The 23,623-nt window shown below is 38.1% G+C and overlaps 1 protein-coding gene and 1 long non-coding RNA gene across 3 annotated transcripts in view; one reads left to right on the plus strand and one right to left on the minus strand.

Moving 5' to 3' along the window:
• The window catches only part of fstl4 (follistatin-like 4), a 256,801-nt gene that overhangs the window by 100,822 nt on the left and 132,356 nt on the right, over positions 1-23,623 (minus strand). The gene's annotated exons all lie outside the window — the stretch shown is intronic.
• On the plus strand, positions 112-1,647 carry LOC306984051. Its single transcript, XR_013794472.1, has 4 exons — positions 112-540; positions 738-795; positions 1,056-1,163; positions 1,503-1,647. It is a non-coding gene; the product is annotated as an uncharacterized lncRNA (long non-coding RNA).

The following is a 23,623-nucleotide window of genomic DNA, read 5'->3' on the forward strand; positions in this document are numbered from 1 at the left end:
CACGCAGATGACCGCGGCCAAAGTTGCTTTATAAAGTCGGATTTCGGATGTGTGGAAGTTATTCTGACACTTCTGTGGTAAAAACCGAAAATTATATTTAGCTAAGTCAAATAAGCTGTTTACGTAATGTTATTTGGTTGCCACCCGGCTTGTTAGGCAAATGAATGTTGGAGCCGTCGCGTTTATCATTTTATGCTTATCGTCACACATTGAAATATTTATTTCACACTCGTGGAAGTTCCCCTGGTTGTATGTGTTATAGTGTCCTCGTTGTAACTGGTTTATTGGCTTTTATTTGGTCGGTGATGCGGTTTATTTCGTGCCGAGCGCACCCGTTAACCAGGATGAAGTGCAGTAACGTTACTCGTGTTTTTGGAGCAGTTTAATGGCTTCAAACAAAAGCTACCAGATAAAATCGTCGAGAAAAGGAAAGGCCATTTAAGACTTGATTTAAAAGGCATGAAGATACAACGTGAAGACTGTGTGTGAAGATGCAGTACAGCTGGATAAAGGAAAACACCACGTTTTCTTCCAAATGAGGTACGTTAATGTTATGTTTACGTTAGACTTTTTATTGTCTTGTTTTTGTTTTAGACTACACACAGACATTATACACACACGACACATATGACTTTAAACCCTTAATAATGACCTTGAAAGAATAATTTAACATGACTGCTATTATACTTTATTATAGTTTGTTTCATAGTTTCTGTTGTTTTCTTATCTATTGACAGGACTTTCCTGATGTAAGTTACTGTGCATCCCAAGCACCACCCTGCATGCTCCTTATGGGTTTGTATTTTGTTTTATTAGTATTTTATTATTATTAATCATTATGAGCACTCAATATTGGCAAAACACATTTCAATTCAAAGTCTGAGGAAAAATGTTTATAGAAAAAGTTGGTTGCTGAATAGCCCCTTCAAAGATTTTTACGCTTATAGGTCAGTAGAAAAGCATTTTATAAGGAAGATTTAAACAACTGTTTTTGGAGCGGTTTTCTGAAGTGGTCGTGTAATGTTTTTCATTTTGTAATATCTTATTTGTTTAAGGTGATGGGCTTTCAGGATTGCTGTCATTCAATAAGTTATTGACCACATCTCTCCTACCCTATTGAGGCAGTGAGCTACAAAATGGCACTTATCCTGGAGTTCATAAAGGTAAGCAACACATTTTTAATGAAATTATTTATAGAGCATGTTGTTGTGTTACTGTTTATAATTGAAAATAATGAAACGTATAAGGTATAGTTGAGCAGACAAGCTAACATAACATGCAATTGGAGTCCACTGGAAACAGAAGTCTTAGCATTTAATACAGTGTTTGAATTTGAAAGAATTAGGGATGGCAGTTGATAATTTAACGAACGTAAAATACTGTACGATTATTTTTCAACCTCAACCTGGTCTGCATGATACTTTGTAGTTCAATTTCCTTCATTTAATTTCGTGTGTAGCTAAAAACATATATTTTTTTTCTTATGCAACTTTCCTGTGCAGAAATCCTGAATGAAGGTCGAAAAGGCTGAGATGAAGGAAACCAAACGTCTACACATTCCTCCAAGACTGCTGAAGTTCCTGTATGAACAACTGAAAATCCATGTAAAGTTTAAAGGGATAGTTCACTTTGAAATTACATTTTGGTATGTTTAACTTACCTGAAGTGCATCCAAGATGTCGGTGTCTTTGTCTCCGCAGTAGTTTCAATATTGATATTTTTAGGTCAAACCGTTCTTGTCTGTCAGTCATATAATGCAGGTATATAGGCACCGTCTCCAAAAGCATGCAGAGAAAAGTCCAAATTAAAAAATGCCCCATCGTAAGTGCACATTGATGGCCTAAGACACAAAACAAGCGGTTTGTGTGAGAAAACGAACAGTATTTATATCGTTTTTATCTCTTTTACACAACCACGTCCAGGCGATCTGTTTACGTAGTCTGCGTAAGCGCCGTAAAGCTCAGGAAGTGATCTCCCGGATGAGTTCGCGCGAGCTTGCGTAAATGTATTTTTTTACATCGGTTTAAACATCCCGGATAAGTGCAAACTAGTACCATTTATATTAGCCATCCTACCTACAATCTCTGTTCTGTGCATAGGTTCTGGTGTAAACAATGAGTGACGTCCACACGCAATAGATCACTTCACCTTCCGGCGCTTACGCAGACTAAGTAAACAGATCACTTGGACGTCGTTGTGTAAAAGAGATAAAAACGAAATAAATATTGTTCGTTTTATCACACAAACCGCTTGTTTCGTGTCTTAGGCCATCAATGTGCACTTACGATGGGGCATTTTTTAATTTGGACTTTTCTCTGCATGCTTTTGGAGACGGTGCCTATATACCTGCATTATATGACTGACAGACAAGAACGGTTTGACCTAAAAATATCAAAATTGAAACTACTGCGGAGACAAAGACACATACATCTTGGATGCACTTCAGGTAAGATAAAACATACCAAAATTTAATTTCAAAGTGAACTATCCCTTTAAGCTTTTGTCAAATCTCAAAATGGACCTTTAACTGAACATACAGAAGAAGGAAATTTTTTCACGGAAGTTGTTCACTCCAAAATTAAAATAATGTCATTTATTACTCGCCCTCCTGATGTTCCAACCCTGCAAGACTTTAGTTCATCTTCAGAACAAAAATGACGATTTTTTTTTATGAAATCTGAGAGCTTTCTCTTCCTCTGTTGACCGCTTACGCAACTACCACTTTCAAGCTCCAGAAAGGTAGTAAACACATCATTAAAGTAACATGGTGTCCTAACCAGATGCGATAAGATTCTAGCAACAAGCTGTTTTTCAGCGATCTATATTTTGTGAGAAAAGATGTTTTTTTTCTTCACACAAAACATTTGTGCACATTTATTTCATAAATTTGAGGTTAAACCACTGGAGTCACATGGATTACATTTATGTCTGTATACCTTTCTGAACCTTGAAATTGGTAGTTGCGTAAGATGTCAATGGAGGGACAGAAATCTCTCCGATTTCCTCAAAAATATCTTAATTTTTGTTATGGAGACGAATGGAAGTCTTGTGGGGCGTGGAACAACATGAGCGTGAGTAATTAATGACAATTTAAATTTTTTGGTGAACTAACACTTTAAGGAATATGGTGTTCTCTTACAGAAAAATGGCATTAACACTAACATTTCACTCTACTATTGACTAAGTCTAAAGCTATTTTTAATGATAAAAGCAGCAGACCTGTATTCGTATTCCATTTGTTTTTGTTTCTTTCTGTATTGTAATTGTATTGCATTTGAAAATGTTTTGAATCTTGACTTTCACAGTTAATTAAGTTTTTTTTCAAAGAATTTTGTGAGCTATTTGGTGCAACACCAATATTGTGCAAGTACCTGCTCATGTTTTCTTTTTTTAATTCTGTCTCTTGTTTGTTTAATGTCTAAACTTATTCCACAATACAAGCACTTTTTAATGGGTCTTTGTACATTGTTTCATTTGTCATATATATTTATATGTATATATCTTTACTCATTGAATGCATTTAAGAATGTTTGCATGAATATTTGTACAAAAATAAACCATGTTAAATTTGTATATATGGTTCTTGAATTATTTGCCACCAAAATATATGGTATAAAATTTCTATAAATATAGAAATTTCTGTATAAGGATTATCCGTTAATAGTACAGAAAATGTACTGTTAATATACAGAATTTTCCGTTTTAGAGGTGAAGGAACTGTCCGTAATTTAACGGAAAATGTCCTGGTAATTTTCTGCCAGTACATTATCCGTTTTTTTACGGAATTATTTTTTACAGTGTAGACGATTTGTCAAAGCGTCAGTATATAACGCCTTGGGATGAGATGCGAATTCATCTGGGAACATTCGCCTGTACATTAACTGTTACTGCACATGTCTGTCGTGTCAATTTGCGCAGAATAAGTGATATCAGTGTATCTATATGCAACATTATACACTCCCTATATGCAAAGTGCACCAAGTGTGTTGGGAGTGGGGTAAGACGAGCCACTGGGTCAGTTGGCCCACCGCTTTATCTTGGCAACTGTACAATTTTATTGTCATGTGACCATATATGTTGTAGCCACCCATCATTCCTGCCAGACTGTGAAAAAGAGAAACACAGCGGAGGAGTGGAAGGCACACATTTACTTTAAAAACTTTTACTTCAACATTTACTTTAAAAATGCTTTTGGCTTGTCAAAGTAAGATGTTAGCATTACAGATGTAATGGCTGTGACATCAAAACAAAATTGTCCAGGTCTAAAAATATTTACAATCTATATTTGTTGATTTGGCAAAGTATAATACCATGCAAATCCTTTAGCTAAATATTAGCCTGAATTGGTAAGCTAGCTTCTTGTACAAAATGGCAGCTATGGGGCAAAGTTTTAACCATGAGGCACTGTACTAAAAATCTTTACTACTATATTATACAACTGGTTTAGTTTATCTTTTTTTTTTTTTTTCCGTTTATTTGATAGGACCATACACCAAATCCTTCTCTAAAAATAACCAGGAAATGCGTAATCATATATTAAATAAATTTTTAAAAGAGGAACATTTTCTTTAACATTTTCCATGGTGTTGATTCAGATTCAGTTTGATGGTCAGTTTACACCCAGATGGCACAACTTACTGTACCCCTAACCTGTACAAAACAAGTTGCTGCCATATATTTTTTAAGTAGAATCAACTTGGATGTTTAAGTCATTTCAACTTAAATTGCATGAAAGACTTTAAAAACGAGTTGAACCCTGTATAACTTATTTTTTTTAAAAGTTGAAAATTGCTTTACTTATTTTGATGAGTTAAAGTAACGTAAAAACATATGTTGTCATAACTGACTGATCATATACTTTTTTACAGTGTAACCCGGGGTAAATTGATTACAAGCCATATTGTTAGAACCCTTTCTCACAGATGTATTCCGGGAAACCTCCTGAGATACTTTAGATACGTTCCCCTGTACTTCTGCCTCATTTTCTCTTATCTTGAGAACCACAGATGGCTCATCTTACCCCCCAATAATAAATACATATTTTTATTTTATTTATTTTTTGTTACTGTCGTTCTCCTGTGTAGCACTTTGAGATTCTTTGGAATGAAAAGTGTGTTATAGATAGAATCTATTATTATCATTATTATTATATATTTTTATTATGACTCTGAGGGCTGTGGAAACACACACACACACACACTCTCACACAAGCACACACTCACACACACACACTCACACACGCACTCACACACACACTCACACACACACACACACACACACACACACACACACACACACACACACACACACACACACACACACACACACACACACACACACACACACACACACACACACACACACACACACACACACACTCTTGAAGTGAGTTGTCACAGTGAAGGCACACATGAGGTGTTGGAACAGAAACACAGATGTCAAACTCAGACGGTTCTGATCTCCACAAGCTTCCCACGGCCCTGCATTCCTCGACGGGCTGTCAATCGCTTCACCGCAGTCGGTCTCGCGGGATTGCAGTTTTCACTCAATTATTCCACAGGGAACGCGCGACATGAAAACACACATCCAATTAGCACACTGAACAGAAAGCTCATTTTACAGGTATTTGGAGCGATGCAACTCACGCATGTGTGTTTCGATAGCAAACACAGAACAACACACACACTGACACAGCTACTATATAACATTTCCCAAGCCACTTCACATAGCAATATTCCCGAAATACCGTCAGCTCCAGAAACACACCTTATTATGTTTGAACATGCAACTTTTCTATTTTTTCCATCACGCCTCATTACTCGTCGAGACACTTCATGCGTTCGAACTAGAAATGTCCCGTTGTGGTGATCCGGGAACATGTCCTACTTGGGCGGATCACATCAGCAAGGACATACGCTAGGACACAATACATAAGTACACGTCAAACTCAAGAGTGCTTTGGACCTTTCTAAATGGAGCAGAACTGCCAAAATATAATTGCCAGTCTCCTGTGCAATATTACACATGAAAAGCTCTGTCAGACGTGTAATTCCTCTTCAGCTTCTGCTCAGAGACGCTCTTATTCACACGGAGGAGATGTACACATTTATCATGTGAAATCGAGACAAGATGAAAAGTACGGAGGCCCGCACAGGACATGTGGACAAATGCATATATATATATATATATCTGGTTGAGACACAACTATTGAAAATCTGGAATCTGAGGAGCAAAAAAATGTAAACATTGAGAAAATCTCCTTTAAAGTTGTGCATTTATGTTCACGATTGTGCTGCATTCACTTACAAAAATACATGTTTTATATATTTACGGTAGGAGATTTACTAAATATCTTTATGGAACATGATCTTAATATCCTAATGATTTTTGGCATAAAATAAAAATGGATAATTTTGACCCATGTATAGTTGCTATTGCCACAGATATACCCGTGCGCTCCAGACTGGGTTTGTGGTCCAGGATCACATGTGTCGTGCCAGTGTATCGCAATACAAAAATGCAACAATGTGTATTGTGTATAATTCAAGCAAAATTAACATTTCTGTTTGAGAAAACATTCAAGTTTTCAGAGTTTTAGTGTCAGACAGTAAACTACTATATATAATGTTGAATATAATGTATAATAATGCAATGGGGGAATATTTGTGGTCCTGATAATGCCAAATGTCTGATGTTACCAGTAAAAAGTCCTACATTATTTTAAATATATAGTCAGTGATAGAGATCAAGCATATTCATCTACAATAATTCTGTGTTTTCAGCTTCAGAATCATGAATATTGTTATTCTGGTGTCTCTATTGTCCTGTGCTTTGGGTTTCAGCTTCAAGTCCAAGACTATTCATTTACACACACAATGTAATATCCAACTTAGCATTTTAATCAACAGGACATTTTTAGTTAATATTTTACCAAAAGTATCGCTATAATAAGGTATCGTGAGTTCAGTATCGTGATAATATGGTATCGTGAGTTCAGTATCGCGATAATATGGTATCGTGAGTTCAGTATCGCGATAATATCATATCGTGAGTTCAGTATCGTGATAATATGGTATCGTGATAATATGGTACCGTGAGTTCAGTATCGTGATAATATCGTATCGTGATAATATCGTATCGTGAGTTCAGTATCGTGATAATATGGTATCGTGAGTTCAGTATCGTGATAATATCGTATCGTGATAATATGGTATCGTGAGTTCAGTATCGTGATAATATTGTATCGTGATAATATGGTATCGTGATAATATCATATCGTGAGTTCAGTATCGTGATAATATGGTATCGTGATAATATGGTACCGTGAGTTCAGTATCGTGATAATATCGTATCGTTCAGTATTCAATATCCAACTTAGCATTTTAATCAACAGGACATTTTTAGTTAATATTTTACCAAAAGTATCGCTATAATAAGGTATCGTGAGTTCAGTATCGTGATAATATGGTATCGTGAGTTCAGTATCGCGATAATATCATATCGTGAGTTCAGTATCGTGATAATATGGTATCGTGATAATATGGTACCGTGAGTTCAGTATCGTGATAATATCGTATCGTGATAATATCGTATAGTGAGTTCAGTATCGTGATAATATGGTATCGTGAGTTCAGTATCGTGATAATATCGTATCGTGATAATATGGGATCGTGAGTTTAGTATCGTGATAATATCGTATCGTGATAATATGGTATCGTGAGTTCAGTATCGTGATAATATCGTATCGTGATAATATGGTATCGTGAGTTCAGTATCGTGATAATATCGTATCGTGATAATATCATATTGTGATAATATCGTATCGTGAGTTCAGTATCGTGATAATATCGTATCGTGAGTTCAGTATCGTGATAATATGGTATCGTGAGTTCAGTATCGTGATAATATGGTATCGTGAGTTCAGTATCGTGATAATATGGTATCGAGAGTTCAGTATCGTGATAATATGGTATCGTGAGTTCAGTATCGTGATAATATGGTATCGTGAGTTCAGTATCGTCATAATATCGTATCGTGATAATATGGTATCGTGAGTTCAGTATCGTGATAATATGGTATCGTGAGTTCAGTATCGTCATAATATCGTCTTCTGGTGTCTCTATTGTCCTGTGCTTTGGGTTTCAGCTTCAAGTCCAAGACTATTCATTTACACACACAATGTAATATCCAACTTAGCATTTTAATCAACAGGACATTTTTAGTTAATATTTTACAAAAAGTATCGCTATAATAAGGTATCGTGAGTTCAGTATCGTGATAATATGGTATCGTGAGTTCAGTATCGCGATAATATCATATCGTGAGTTCAGTATCGTGATAATATGGTATCGTGATAATATGGTACCGTGAGTTCAGTATCGTGATAATATCGTATCGTGATAATATCGTATCGTGAGTTCAGTATCGTGATAATATGGTATCGTGAGTTCAGTATCGTGATAATATCGTATCGTGATAATATGGTATCGTGAGTTCAGTATCGTGATAATATTGTATCGTGATAATATGGTATCGTGATAATATCATATCGTGAGTTCAGTATCGTGATAATATCGTATCGTGATAATATGGTATCTTGAGTTCAGTATCGTGATAATATCGTATCGTGATAATATCATATTGTGATAATATCGTATCGTGAGTTCAGTATCGTGATAATATCGTATCGTGAGTTCAGTATCGTGATAATATGGTATCGTGAGTTCAGTATCGTGATAATATGGTATCGTGAGTTCAGTATCGTGATAATATGGTATCGAGAGTTCAGTATCGTGATAATATGGTATCGTGAGTTCAGTATCGTGATAATATGGTATCGTGAGTTCAGTATCGTCATAATATCGTATCGTGATAATATGGTATCGTGAGTTCAGTATCGTGATAATATGGTATCGTGAGTTCAGTATCGTCATAATATGGTATCGTGATAATATTGTATCGTGAGTTCAGTATCGTGATAATATGGTATCGTGAGTTCAGTATCGTGATAATATGGTATCGTGAGTTCAGTATCGTGTTAATATGGTATCGAGAGTTCAGTATTGTGATAATATCGTATCGTGAGTTCAGTATCGTGATAATATGGTATCGTGAGTTCAGTATCGTGATAATATGGTATCGTGAGTTCAGTATCGTGATAATATGGTATCGTGAGTTCAGTATCGTGATAATATCGTATCGTGATAATATCGTATCGTGATAATATCGTATTGTGATAATATCGTATCATGAGTTCAGTATCGTGATAATATGGTATCGTGAGTTCAGTATCGTGATAATATGGTATCGAGAGTTCAGTATCGTGATAATATGGTATCGTGAGTTCAGTATCGTGATAATATGGTATCGTGAGTTCAGTATCGTGATAATATCGTATTGTGAGTTCAGTATCGTGATAATATCGTATCGTGAGTTCAGTATCGTGATAATATGGTATCGTGAGTTCAGTATCGTGATAATATGGTATCGTGAGTTCAGTATCGTGATAATATCGTATTGTGAGTTCAGTATCGTGATAATATCGTATCGTGAGTTCAGTATCGTGATAATATCGTATCGTGATAATATCGTATCTTGAGTACAGTATCGTGATAATATCGTATCGTGAGTTCAGTATCGTGATAATATGGTATCGTGAGTTCAGTTTCGTGATAATATGGTATCGTGAGTTCAGTATCGTGATAATATGGTATCGTGAGTTCAGTATCGTGATAATATGGTATCGTGAGTTCAGTATCGTGATAATATGGTATCGTGAGTTCAGTATCGTGATAATATGGTATCGTGAGTTCAGTATCGTGATAATATGGTATCGTGAGTTCAGTATCGTGATAATATCGTATCTTGAGTTCAGTATCGTGATAATATCGTATCTTGAGTTCAGTATCGTGATAATATGGTATCGTGAGTTCAGTTTCGTGATAATATGGTATCGTGAGTTCAGTATCGTGATAATATGGTATCGTGAGTTCAGTATCGTGATAATATGGTATCGTGAGTTCAGTATCGTGATAATATGGTATCGTGAGTTCAGTATCGGGATAATATGGTATCGTGATAATATCGTATGGTGATAATATCGTATGGTGAGTTCAGTATCGTGATAATATCGTATCGTGATAATATCGTATGGTGTGTTCAGTATCGTGATAATATCGTATGGTGAGTTCAGTATCGTGATAATATCGTATGGTGAGTTCAGTATCGTGATAATATCGTATCTTGAGTTCAGTATCGTGATAATATCGTATCGTGAGTTCAGTATCGTGATAATATCGTATGGTGAGTTCAGTATCGTGATAATATCGTATGGTGAGTTCAGTATCGTGATAATATCGTATCGTGAGTTCAGTATCGTGATAATATCGTATGGTGAGTTCAGTATCGTGATAATATCGTATGGTGAGTTCAGTATCGTGATAATATCGTATCGTGAGTTCAGTATCGTGATAATATCGTATCGTGAGTTCAGTATCGTGATAATATCGTATCGTGAGTTCAGTATCGTGATAATTTCGTATCGTGAGTTCAGTATCGTGATAATATCGTATGGTGAGTTCAATATCATGATAATATCGTATCGTGAGTTCAATATCATGATAATATCGTATCGTGAGTTCAGTATCGTGATAATATCGTATCTTGAGTTCAGTATCGTGATAATATCGTATCGTGAGTTCAGTATCGTGATAATATCGTATGGTGATAATATCGTATGGTGAGTTCAGTATCGTGATAATATCGTATCGTGATAATATCGTATGGTGAGTTCAGTATCGTGATATATCGTATGGTGAGTTCAGTATCGTGATAATATCGTATCGTGAGTTCAGTATCGTGATAATATCGTATGGTGAGTTCAGTATCTTGATAATATCGTATCGTGAGTTCAGTATCGTGATAATATCGTATCGTGAGTTCAGTATCGTGATAATATCGTATCGTGAGTTCAGTATCGTGATAATTTCGTATCGTGAGTTCAGTATCGTGATAATATCGTATGGTGAGTTCAATATCATGATAATATCGTATCGTGAGTTCAGTATCGTGATAATATCGTATCTTGAGTTCAGTATCGTGATAATATCGTATCGTGAGTTCAGTATCGTGATAATTTCGTATCGTGAGTTCAGTATCGTGATAATATCGTATGGTGAGTTCAATATCATGATAATATCGTATCGTGAGTTCAGTATCGTGATAATATCGTATCGGGAGTTCAGTATCGTGATAATATCGTATCGGGAGTTCAGTATCGTGATAATATCGTATCGGGAGTTCAGTATCGTGATAATATCGTATCGGGAGTTCAGTATCGTGATAATATCGTATCGGGATAATATGGTATCGTGAGTTCAGTATTGTGATAATATCGTATCGTGAGTTCAGTATCGTGATAATATCGTATCGTGAGTTCAGTATCGTGATATGTCTCGAATCGTGATATGAGGGGATCGTTACACTCCTAAATTCATTCCCTTGTTTTAGCGAAATCATGAAATTGGAATATGATACACAATATTAAAATGAATCCTCCAATAACGCTGGAGCTTAAATGAAAAAGGTCGCACAAACTTCAACATCAGACATTAGTTGTGTATTCACAGTGTGTTCTGACGGCTCGGCCCAGGACACTGAGATGCTGGATGATATTAGTATTATTTATCTGGAATATAAAGCTTTTGTAACATTAAAACACTACCGTTCAAAAGTTTGGGGTCAGTATGATTTTTTATGTTATTTTTTTGGGGAAATAAATAAAAGGAATCAATACCTGTATTCATCAGGGAGGAATTAAATTGATCAAAAGTGTCAGTAAATACATTTATAATGTTACCAACGATTATATTTCAAATAAATACTATTCTTTTAAACTTTCTATTCATTGAAGAATCCTATTTTATTTTATATAATAATAAAGTTTCTTGAGCATCAGATCATCATATTATCCTGATTTCTGAAGGATCATGTGACACTGAAGACTGGAGTAATGATGCTGAACATTCAGCTTTGATCACAGGAATAAATTACACTTTACTGTATATTTACATAGATACAGATGTTTTAAATTGTCATAATATTTAACAATATTAGTTTTTTTTTGTTTTAATCAAATAAATGCAGCCTTGGTGAGCCTTGGACTTCTTTTAAAAACATGAAAAATCTTACAGATCCCAAACTTTTGATGGCATTGTAAATAGTCAAATATTATTGCACTTAAAATCTCTAAATAATACTGTTATTTGGAACATTGCAACTGTATTACACATGCCCGTATCTATATTACAGCACGAGTAGAAGAGCAAGAGTGTGTGAGGAACAGCTTTACAGCCGCAGAACATCGAGCCTCTTGAACAGTGTGTGTTATGAAGGACACGGCGAGGCGTGTAGAACAGTGTGTGTTACGGTGTGTGTGATCTAGTTTCTTCATCAGGGTCTACGGACGCCTGTCATCTCTGCCCTCTCGTGTCGCACATCATGATGCTTTCCTTCTGTTCCCGCAGCTGTGCTTTCAGACTCGGTCACCTTACATGAGCGCCAGCGTGAGCGCGGCTGATCCGAGCCGTGATCTAATCAGCCAATGACACTCTCGCTTCTCTGAAAACTGATCTCCTCCTCACAATGAATTGAGCAGTTTGCCAGGCTGATAGCAGGGGTTGTGCCAACACACACACACACACACACACCATTGAATAATGCATATCTCAATAAGTAATGTACTTGCGGCCCACAGGGAGTTTGACCAGATGCCGGAGCACCTGCTGATGCATCTAGTTGTCACGCTTGTTTGCTTTCATTTACGAGTGCAAGTAAACAGCTTTAAGATTCATATTTGACGTGATGATCCACCTTAATTCCAGACCTGCTCAGTAACTCAAGCTGTTTTGTTCTGTTGTTGGTAAACTAGTGCATATGAATGCAGAGGCTCTACTTCTTTCAGTGCATCATTGTACTATTAAGAAAGTCCATTATGAAAAAAATGTCTATAAATACAAGAATCTGGCAGCATGGACATCACGGTAATGTGTTTGGTGTGTGCAGATATGACTTTTCCTGTCGCCTAGAGCTTTTTAAGGTGGCATGGCAAGTTGAACTGTTTAAAACATCTCGAGATGTGTGTGTTTTACAGTCAGACAGCACAAAGTGAGTAAGTGTAAGTGAGGTGTGTTGGAAGTAAAATAATGACAAATGTGTTTGAAACAAAAAAAGCAAGTTGAATTGTAGATCCCTCAAAATTATACTTAAGTACTGTACTCAAGTAAATGTACTCCGTTACTGTCCGGCTCTGGCAAAGACAAGGCAAATATGTTGACGGTCGGTTTCAAACAATGTGGGAAACGCAACCAACCTTTTCCATCACCTGAACACACACTAAATCCCAGCAACAACACAGAGATTGGTCCTATGTTAATCTGTGTAGCATAGTTACAATGTTTAACATTTTGCACTTTTTACTCACATTTCCACCCCTAAATCATGACGTAAAACCAATGCATGGTTAATATAAGCATAGTTAATAAACTTCCTTGGTCCAGTTTCATAGTCACCTGTCTGAAACCCAACAGCACCTTCTGTTTCTGCAACAGCGTCCGATAGCCAAACGCCAGCAGCTGCGTTACAGCCGGGCCACGAGGAACTGAGCGCTGCTGGCCGGCGTCCCTGTTAGACAGTGTCGGGGAAAGTTACTTTTAAAAGTAATGCATTACAATATTGCATTACTCCCTTAAAAAGTAACTAATTCCATTACTTAGTTACTTTTTTAGAAAAGTAATGCGTTACGTTACTTTTGCATTCCTTTTTTCCCCACCTGGACTGGGCTTGTTTTTTTATAACACAAAAGTTATATTTTTGGGCAAATGTAAAGACCCTTTCACACCAAAAGTGAAATAATAATCCTCAGGCTGAAGGACATGTGTACAGTAGAGGAAAGCACACAAGCAAACCTTTCTATCTTTCTATCATCATTTTTGCTTATTTAACTGAATCATCAAAGGTCAGAAGCAAGTACATTGGTCAATAAAGTGAGATAAAATGCATAAAAATGTATGTTTTATTTAACATATTTAGTTATTTGGAGGTTTGCATAATATAGCATAGTTAGTTGGTTTATTTAAATTTACACCTATTCACAACCAATTAAAAAGTGCTAATCCTGTTCCATCATAACATACATTCAAAAAGACAATGTTAATTATCATCATAGATTTAGATATAATTGATTATATCAAAAAAGCATCCAGAATATTGAGAAGACGTCGAGTAAATGATGCCGTTTGGTGAACTAATACTTTAAGCAGTGAATCTAGTAGAAAAGCCAACATTAAAAGCCAGATTTTGACATGCGTATGTCGACGTCACATGCTTGGCTCCCGCTCACAGAGATGGACAGTGATCTGACGTGTCTCCACTCGTTCACATGAAGTCTCGGTCTTCTGATGCTCTCATCACTTCATGCCAATGGACACGCATTATTAGAGTGAAAAAATACTGTTTACACAACGTTATCATATTCACACACACATACTTCATTCATATTGTACCAAAAAAAGAAGATTTGAGGGGAAACCAATTTTTAAAAGCCTAATACTGTTTGAATGTCTAAATATCTCAAATAATAAGTATGCATACACACACTGCCGTTCAAAATTTTGGGATCGGTAAGATTGTTAATGTTTTTAAAAGAAGTCTCTTCTGCTCACCAAGGCTGTGTTTATTTGATTAAAAAAAAAAAATTATATTGTTAATTTTATTAAAATATCTGTTTTCTATATGTGAATATATAATAAAGTGTAATTTATTCCCGTGATCAAAGCTGAATTTCCAACATCATTACTCCAGTCTTCAGTGTCACATGACCCTTCAGAAATCAGGATAATATGATGATCTGATGCTCAAGAAACATTCCTCATATTATCAGTGTTGAAAACAGTTGTGTACATTTTTATTTCAGGATTATTTGATGAATAGAAAGTTCAAAAGAACAGCATTTATCTGAAATAAAAAGGTTTTGTAACATTAAACACTACTGTTCAAAAGTTTGGGGTCAGTAATAATTTTCGGTAACACTTTACTTGAAGGGGAGTGCATAAGACTGACATGACACCTTCATAATCATGACATAACTTATGAATATGAAGGAGGTTTTATGCATGTTTATTACAACTGTCATTAAGTGTCATTCGCTCAATTATGACATTTTTAATGCAAATATGACATTGTTTGAGATGTCTTTGTTATGACAACTTGACATTACCAGGACAACATAATACATAAATATGTCATAAGCATGACATATCAGATTTATTATCAAACTTAAGAAACTACTTAGCTTTATGGGTTGAATTTGTCATTAAAATTACATTTTAATGACAAAATAAATGTGTACCACTGTAGTTGAGATCAAGAAAAATATTCATGACACAGTTATAACACTGAACAATTAATGACATTTTAATGAAAAATTAAATTTGTAAAAAAAAAAAAACCATGAATATAAAAATATTCCTGACAGTTATAATGTCCTCATGACAGCCGATGTCAAAACCTCCACATGACAGTTTGATGTAATGTTAACACATAAAGCTAAGTGGTTTCTTAAGTTTGATAATTAATCTGCTATGTCATGCTTATGACATATTTATGACAGGTTATGTTGTCCTGGTAATGTCAAGTTGTCATAAATAACAAAGACATCTCAAACAATGTCATATTTGCATTAAAAATGTCATAATTGAGCGAATGACACTTAATGACACTTGTCATAAACATGCATAAAACCTCCTTCATATTCATAACATGTGTCATGTCAGTCTTATGCACACCCCTTCAAGTAAAGTGTTAACAAATTATTTTTAGTTTGGAAAGAAATGAAAGAAATTAATACTTTTATTCAGTAAGGAAGCATTAAATGTATAGATATAATACATTTATAATGTTACAACAGATTCTTACAAGTAACACCGTGACACCTTCATCTGAGATGAATTATATTTATCAGCATTAATAATAATGTTCACGTTTTTGCAGTTAATGAAGTGCACGTTTGCCCTGTTCTCTGTCTCTCTCAGGCCGGCTGTTGGAATGGAAGATAATCCCTAAAATCCAGTGACAAGAAACCATGCGATCCCAATTATCCACGTAGCAAAGGGTGAATGAGAAGAGGAAACCGGCTCCGGTGTCGGCATCCATCACAAGCACTTTCTGGAGATGTGTGGACATGTGATGACAGTAATTATTGTGCTGCTCCTCACGGCAAACCCAAAGTGTTTCGGGAAAAATTGCAGACAGATTGTAGCAAAGGTGACAGAAGTATTGATCCCAATCTAAAGTGTTTGACCAACGCTGACAATATTCCCACTGATGATCAATTCTCCAGTGTAACTCAAAGCTCTCCAGAAGTGTAATTACGGGATGTCCCGGTGATCGGAGCGATCCCAGATATCGGGGAATGGTGAGGGCTGAAGTCCTGCCAACGCACGCTTGGAGGGAAAACTAAATCAATGTCCAGGGCTTTAGGAGAACCGCTGCGGTCACAGAGTTAAAATGACAAATCACAGATTAGATGTTATTCTCTATACTCGGGATGGCATCTGAATTCTTCAGATCAATAATAATATGCAGACCTTGTAATAAAGCTAATTCATCACACAGTAACTCCAGAAGTCTGTTTCAGTGTCAGGGAGAGCTTCTCATTGGGTGTATTTGCGCTATGTGAAAAGTGTTGAGGTGAGCATATTTAGTGTGTACAGTTTGCATTAGGCTTGTCACGAATCCTTAAATCACGATATACCAGCTTGTTGTCACCAGTACAAAACATCTGCATGTATGCGACGGTCAAACTGCATCATTATTTTTGCAAGGAACAAAAGCACATCAGCCTTTTATTTGGTTATGATTATATTTTACTTGTCACTGCAGACAAAACTTTGATTCAAATAATTTATATAAATAGATGCACCATCAGCATTTTCAACTGGGAACCACAATAATATTAAGGAGTCTATAGTTATGCACTTATACACTCCCTATTTTAGCGTTCTGAAACGCAAGTGTCAAACGCAAGTAACTTTGTGGGCGGATCCCGGCGCTGTTGCTATTATACCGGCGGGATAAACGACTCTTGCGCCCAAAGCAAACCAGAGTTGTTCTGAAGTCGCTTCATTACTCATAGGTGTGGTTTGGGCGTAACGTGAAATAAACCAATCAGAGCGTCCTCTCACATTCTCTTTAAGAGCCGGCGCGCTTGTTCCACGGCGGATTGCTATTATAACGGCGGATTGCTATTATAACGGCGGATCGCTATTATAACGGCGGATCGCTATTATAACGGCGGATCGCTATTATAACGGCGGATCGCTATTATAACGGCGGATTGCTATTATAACGGCGGATCGCTATTATAACGGCGGATTGCTATTATAACGGCGGATTGCTATTATAACGGCGGATTGCTATTATAACGGCGGATTGCTATTATAACGGCGGATCGCTATTATAACGGCGGATTGCTATTATAACGGCGGATCGCTATCATAACGGCGGATCGCTATTATAACGGCGGATCGCTATTATAACGGCGGATTGCTATTATAACGGCGGATCGCTATTATAACGGCGGATCGCTATTATAACGGCGGATTGCTATTATAACGGCGGATCGCTATTATAACGGCGGATCGCTATTATAACGGCGGATCGCTATTATAACGGCGGATTGCTATTATAACGGCGGATCGCTATTATAACGGCGGATCGCTATTATAACGGCGGATTGCTATTATAACGGCGGATCGCTATTATAACGGCGGATCGCTATTATAACGGCGGATCGCTATTATAACGGCGGATTGCTATTATAACGGCGGATTGCTATTATAACGGCGGATCGCTATTATAACGGCGGATCGCTATTATAACGGCGGATTGCTATTATAACGGCGGATCGCTATTATAACGGCGGATCGCTATTATAACGGCGGATCGCTATTATAACGGCGGATTGCTATTATAACGGCGGATTGCTATTATAACGGCGGATCGCTATTATAACGGCGGATTGCTATCATAACGGTGGATTGCTATTATAACGGCGGATCGCTATTATAACGGCGGATCGCTATTATAACGGTGGATTGCTATTATAACGGTGGATCGCTATTATAACGGTGGATTGCTATTATAACGGCGGATCGCTATTATAACGGTGGATTGCTATTATAACGGCGGATCGCTATTATAACGGTGGATTGCTATTATAACGGCGGATCGCTATTATAACGGCGGATCGCTATTATAACGGCGGATTGCTATTATAACGGCGGATCGCTATTATAACGGCGGATTGCTATTATAACGGCGGATTGCTATTATAACGGCGGATTGCTATCATAACGGTGGATTGCTATTATAACGGCGGATCGCTATTATAACGGCGGATCGCTATTATAACGGTGGATTGCTATTATAACGGTGGATTGCTATTATAACGGCGGATCGCTATTATAACGGTGGATTGCTATTATAACGGTGGATTGCTATTATAACGGTGGATTGCTATTTTAACGGTGGATCGCTATTATAACGGTGGATCGCTATTATAACGGCGGATTGCTATTATAACGGCGGATTGCTATTATAACGGTGGATCGCTATTATAACGGCGGATCGCTATTATAACGGTGGATCGCTATTATAACGGTGGATTGCTATTATAACGGTGGATTGCTATTATAAAGGTGGATTGCTATTATAACGGCGGATTGCTATTATAACGGTGGATCGCTATTATAACGGTGGATCGCTATTATAACGGTGGATTGCTATTATAACGGTGGATCGCTATTATAACGGTGGATCGCTATTATAACGGCGGATTGCTATTATAACGGCGGATCGCTATTATAACGGCGGATCGCTATTATAACGGTGGATTGCTATTATAACGGTGGATTGCTATTATAACGGCGGATAGCTATTATAACGGCGGATCGCTATTATAACGGCGGATTGCTATTATAACGGTGGATTGCTATTATAACGGCGGATTGTTATTATAACGGCGGATTGCTATTATAACGGCGGATTGCTATTATAACGGCGGATCGCTATTATAACGGCGGATCGCTATTATAACGGCGGATTGCTATTATAACGGCGGATCGCTATTATAACGGCGGATCGCTATTATAACGGCGGATTGCTATTATAACGGCGGATCGCTATTATAACGGCGGATTGTTATTATAACGGCGGATTGCTATTATAACGGCGGATTGCTATTATAACGGCGGATTGCTATTATAACGGCGGATCGCTATTATAACGGCGGATCGCTATTATAACGGCGGATTGCTATTATAACGGCGGATCGCTATTATAACGGCGGATTGCTATTATAACGGCGGATCGCTATTATAACGGTGGATTGCTATTATAACGGTGGATTGCTATTATAACGGTGGATCGCTATTATAACGGTGGATCGCTATTATAACGGTGGATTGCTATTATAACGGCGGATCGCTATTATAACGGTGGATCGCTATTATAACGGTGGATTGCTATTATAACGGCGGATCGCTATTATAACGGCGGATCGCTATTATAACGGCGGATCGCTATTATAACGGCGGATCGCTATTATAACGGCGGATCGCTATTATAACGGCGGATTGCTATTATAACGGCGGATCGCTATTATAACGGCGGATTGCTATTATAACGGCGGATCGCTATTATAACGGCGGATCGCTATTATAACGGCGGATTGCTATTATAACGGCGGATCGCTATTATAACGGCGGATTGCTATTATAACAGCGGATCGCTATTATAACGGCGGATCGCTATTATAACGGCGGATTGCTATTATAACGGCGGATCGCTATTATAACGGCGGATTGCTATTATAACGGCGGATCGCTATTATAACGGCGGATTGCTATTATAACGGCGGATCGCTATTATAACGGCGGATTGCTATTATAACAGCGGATCGCTATTATAACGGCGGATCGCTATTATAACGGCGGATCGCTATTATAACGGCGGATCGCTATTATAACGGCGGATTGCTATTATTACGGCGGATCGCTATTATAACGGCGGATTGCTATTATAACGGCGGATCGCTATTATAACGGCGGATCGCTATTATAACGGCGGATCGCTATTATAACGGCGGATCGCTATTATAACGGCGGATTGCTATTATAACGGCGGATTGCTATTATAACGGTGGATTGCTATTATAACGGCGGATTGCTATTATTACGGCGGATCGCTATTATAACGGCGGATTGCTATTATAACGGCGGATTGCTATTATTACGGCGGATCGCTATTATAACGGCGGATTGCTATTATAACGGCGGATTGCTATTATAACGGCGGATTGCTATTATAACGGCGGATCGCTATTATAACGGCGGATCGCTATTATAACGGCGGGTTTGCCGGCGCACGCCAGGAGCGGTTCACAGCCGAGGAGACCGACGTTCTCGTCAGGGCCGAAAACACAGAGAAGATGATTTCCCTCGTGTGTTAATATTTTTCCTTGTAATAATGTATGATTTGAAAAAATGAAAACTGCTGCGTCTGTTTAGATTAGAGAATCAAAGTGTGTGTGTTGTTCACAACTTATGATAAGTAGTCATATGACTAACGCGCGGCGCCGCTGTCTTTAGACTGGGTTTCTCCTGGTCAGTGGAGGAGTTGTTTTCTGAAACTGCAGAATATCACCAGAGAACGTTTGCGCTGGAACACACTCCTCTTTTCACTGAACCGCCCCCCCGAGCGCAAGTTCATTCCCTAATTTACCGATGTGTGTCTGTGGAGGGAAGAGTCCGCTGTGCGCGGGTGCAGAATAGCAATGACACATGACCAGTACAAAGTCAATTGCGCTGGGTTCAAGATACGGCCCACAGCGAGTGAGTGTATCGTTTCCACAGAAGAAAGAAACTTTCATTCTGGTGTAGCTACAGATAAACACTTTTCATTTCTTATCCGGTGATATCACGCTTTATTGAATCCGAATGCTCGACACATCGGCGTGAAGCAAAATGCAGTCTATTTGATGTGTTTGATGTGTTTGATCCCGCTGAACTGCACCGGTTCTCCATGTCTTCCGCGCTCTCGTCTGCAATCCCTCTGATAGTCCGGATAAATCAGCATTTTAAATGCACGGCTTCATACAATAAACTGCAGTTTCAGAGGGGAAATTAAAATTCCTAATGCAGTGATAACGCTGGCCTTTCGCAATAATTGAGGCTTCAAGGATGGTAATCACAGGCGAGAGAATCCCTCCAGACACAGCAAAGCTTTTCATAATCGCAGAAAACATCTTCCTCTCAAACAGCAAATGAGGCTGATAGAAAAACAATCCTGATTATACAACATATTCACTCGGAGACGGAAACATCTCTGCCGGTTTGACTCCACGCTTCGGAGGCGCTAATTAAAAATCAAGCAATATAATAAAGAAGGTCAGAAGCCCCAAATCTCCTACATTTATGACCCATCATAACATTATGGGCTGTCAGGAGTGTTAGTTGGAGGATAGTGATGACAGTGCTGTATAGAACAGTGCGCTACAACTCAGATATGAAATTAAGCAAGTCTGTATATGAACAGAGTTATGTCAAAACTGCTCTTTTTCATGCAATAGGAAACAGTACGATAATTTATGTCTACAATACATGCACACTTACGCACGCACACACACACACACGCACTCACTCTATCTTTCTCTCTCTCTCTCTCTCTCTCTCTCTCTCTCTCTCACACACACACACGCACTCACTCTATTTCTCTCTCTCTCTCTCTCACACACACACACAAACACACACATACACTCTCTCTCTCACACACACACACACGCACATACACTCTCTCTCACACACACACACACACACACACACACACACACACACACACACACACACACACACACACACAAACACACGCTCTCTCTCTCTCTCTCTCTCTCTCACACACACACTTACGCACACACACACACACACACATACGCACTCTCTCTCTCTCTCTCTCTCTCTCACACACACAGTCTCTCTCTCACACACAAACACTTACGCACACACACGCTCTCTCTCTCTCTCTCTCAAACACACTTACGCACACACACGCTCTCTCTCTCTCTCTCTCTCTCTCTCTCTCTCACACACACACACACACGCTCTCTCTCTCTCTCTCTCTCACACACGCACATATACTTGCACACACACTCTCTCTCTCACACACATGCATGCACATACACACTCTCTTTCTCTCAGTCACACACACACACACACACGCATGCACATGCACACACACACACACACACACACACGGACAGTGAGGAAGTGGAAAATTTGTGCAACCTTTGCGATTCTATTTCAGTTTTTTTTTTTTTTTTTTTGTATTCAGCATTTTATTCTTGATATTTTCTTGCAAATGATTTTGGCTATATTAAAATGCTCATTATGCTTTTTTTTATATTCCCTTTCATGCTGTGTGTAATAAAGCTGTTTGTGAATGTAAAAGGTCTGCAAGGTTCTTAAGATCAAAGTCTCCTCAAAGAAAGAACCGATTCTGAAACGTTTCAGTCTCAGTTCCTGTTACAAACATACGCAACAATGGAATACATTTGCATAACCATAACCAACCATAACCAACCATAACCATAACCATAAGTCCATAACCATAACCATAACCAACCATAACCATAACCATAACCATTCCCACGAAAAACCTGAGGCCTGGAGAGTTTGGTTCGTGTTATTGTCGAGAAGACACTGTTTTCATCGCTGTGAATCCACTGGACTTTATTCCAATGCTGACAGAGTGTTCTGTGTGTCAAGAAGACGGGCGTACAGCTGTCTCTGAACATTTAACTGCAGGAGAAAGTGTTTGAACATCCAAACAGTGACAGACTTCAGCTTTAAATACACATTTAATCACTCCAACAGCAGCATTACAACCAGGACAAGATTAATGCTGCAAGAGCAATTCACGTCTTTATCAGTTATGGCAGAGGAGATCGTTTATGATCGAATTAAAAACACACACGAGTCAACAATGTCAATGAGAGATTTACATGCAGGTGTAAACATCAGAAATACATCTCAACAGCTGCTAAACTAAGACATTACTCATGTCTAGTCACTCCGTAACAAACGACCGTCCCTCTGGACATCAGAAGCTCCACAACACCGGAGATATCACACATCACGGATATCAACATGTGTGTGTGTGTGTGTGTGTGTGTATGTGTGTGTGTGTGTGTGTGTGTGTGTGTCCCTCTGGACATCAGAAGCTCCACAACACCGGAGATATCACACATCACGGATATCAACATGTGTGTGTGTGTGTGTGTGTGTGTATGTGTGTGTGTGTGTGTGTGTGTGTGTGTCCCTCTGGACATCAGAAGCTCAACAACACCGGAGATATCACACATCACGGATATCAACATGTGTGTGTGTGTGTGTGTGTGTGTGTGTGTGTGTGTGTGTGTGTCCCTCTGGACATCAGAAGCTCCACAACACCGGAGATATCACACATCACGGATATCAACATGTGTGTGTGTGTGTGTGTGTGCGTGCGTGCG

Source organism: Phoxinus phoxinus (assembly GCF_949152265.1).
Source record: "Phoxinus phoxinus genome assembly, chromosome: 17".
NCBI classification, from domain to species: domain Eukaryota; kingdom Metazoa; phylum Chordata; class Actinopteri; order Cypriniformes; family Leuciscidae; genus Phoxinus; species Phoxinus phoxinus.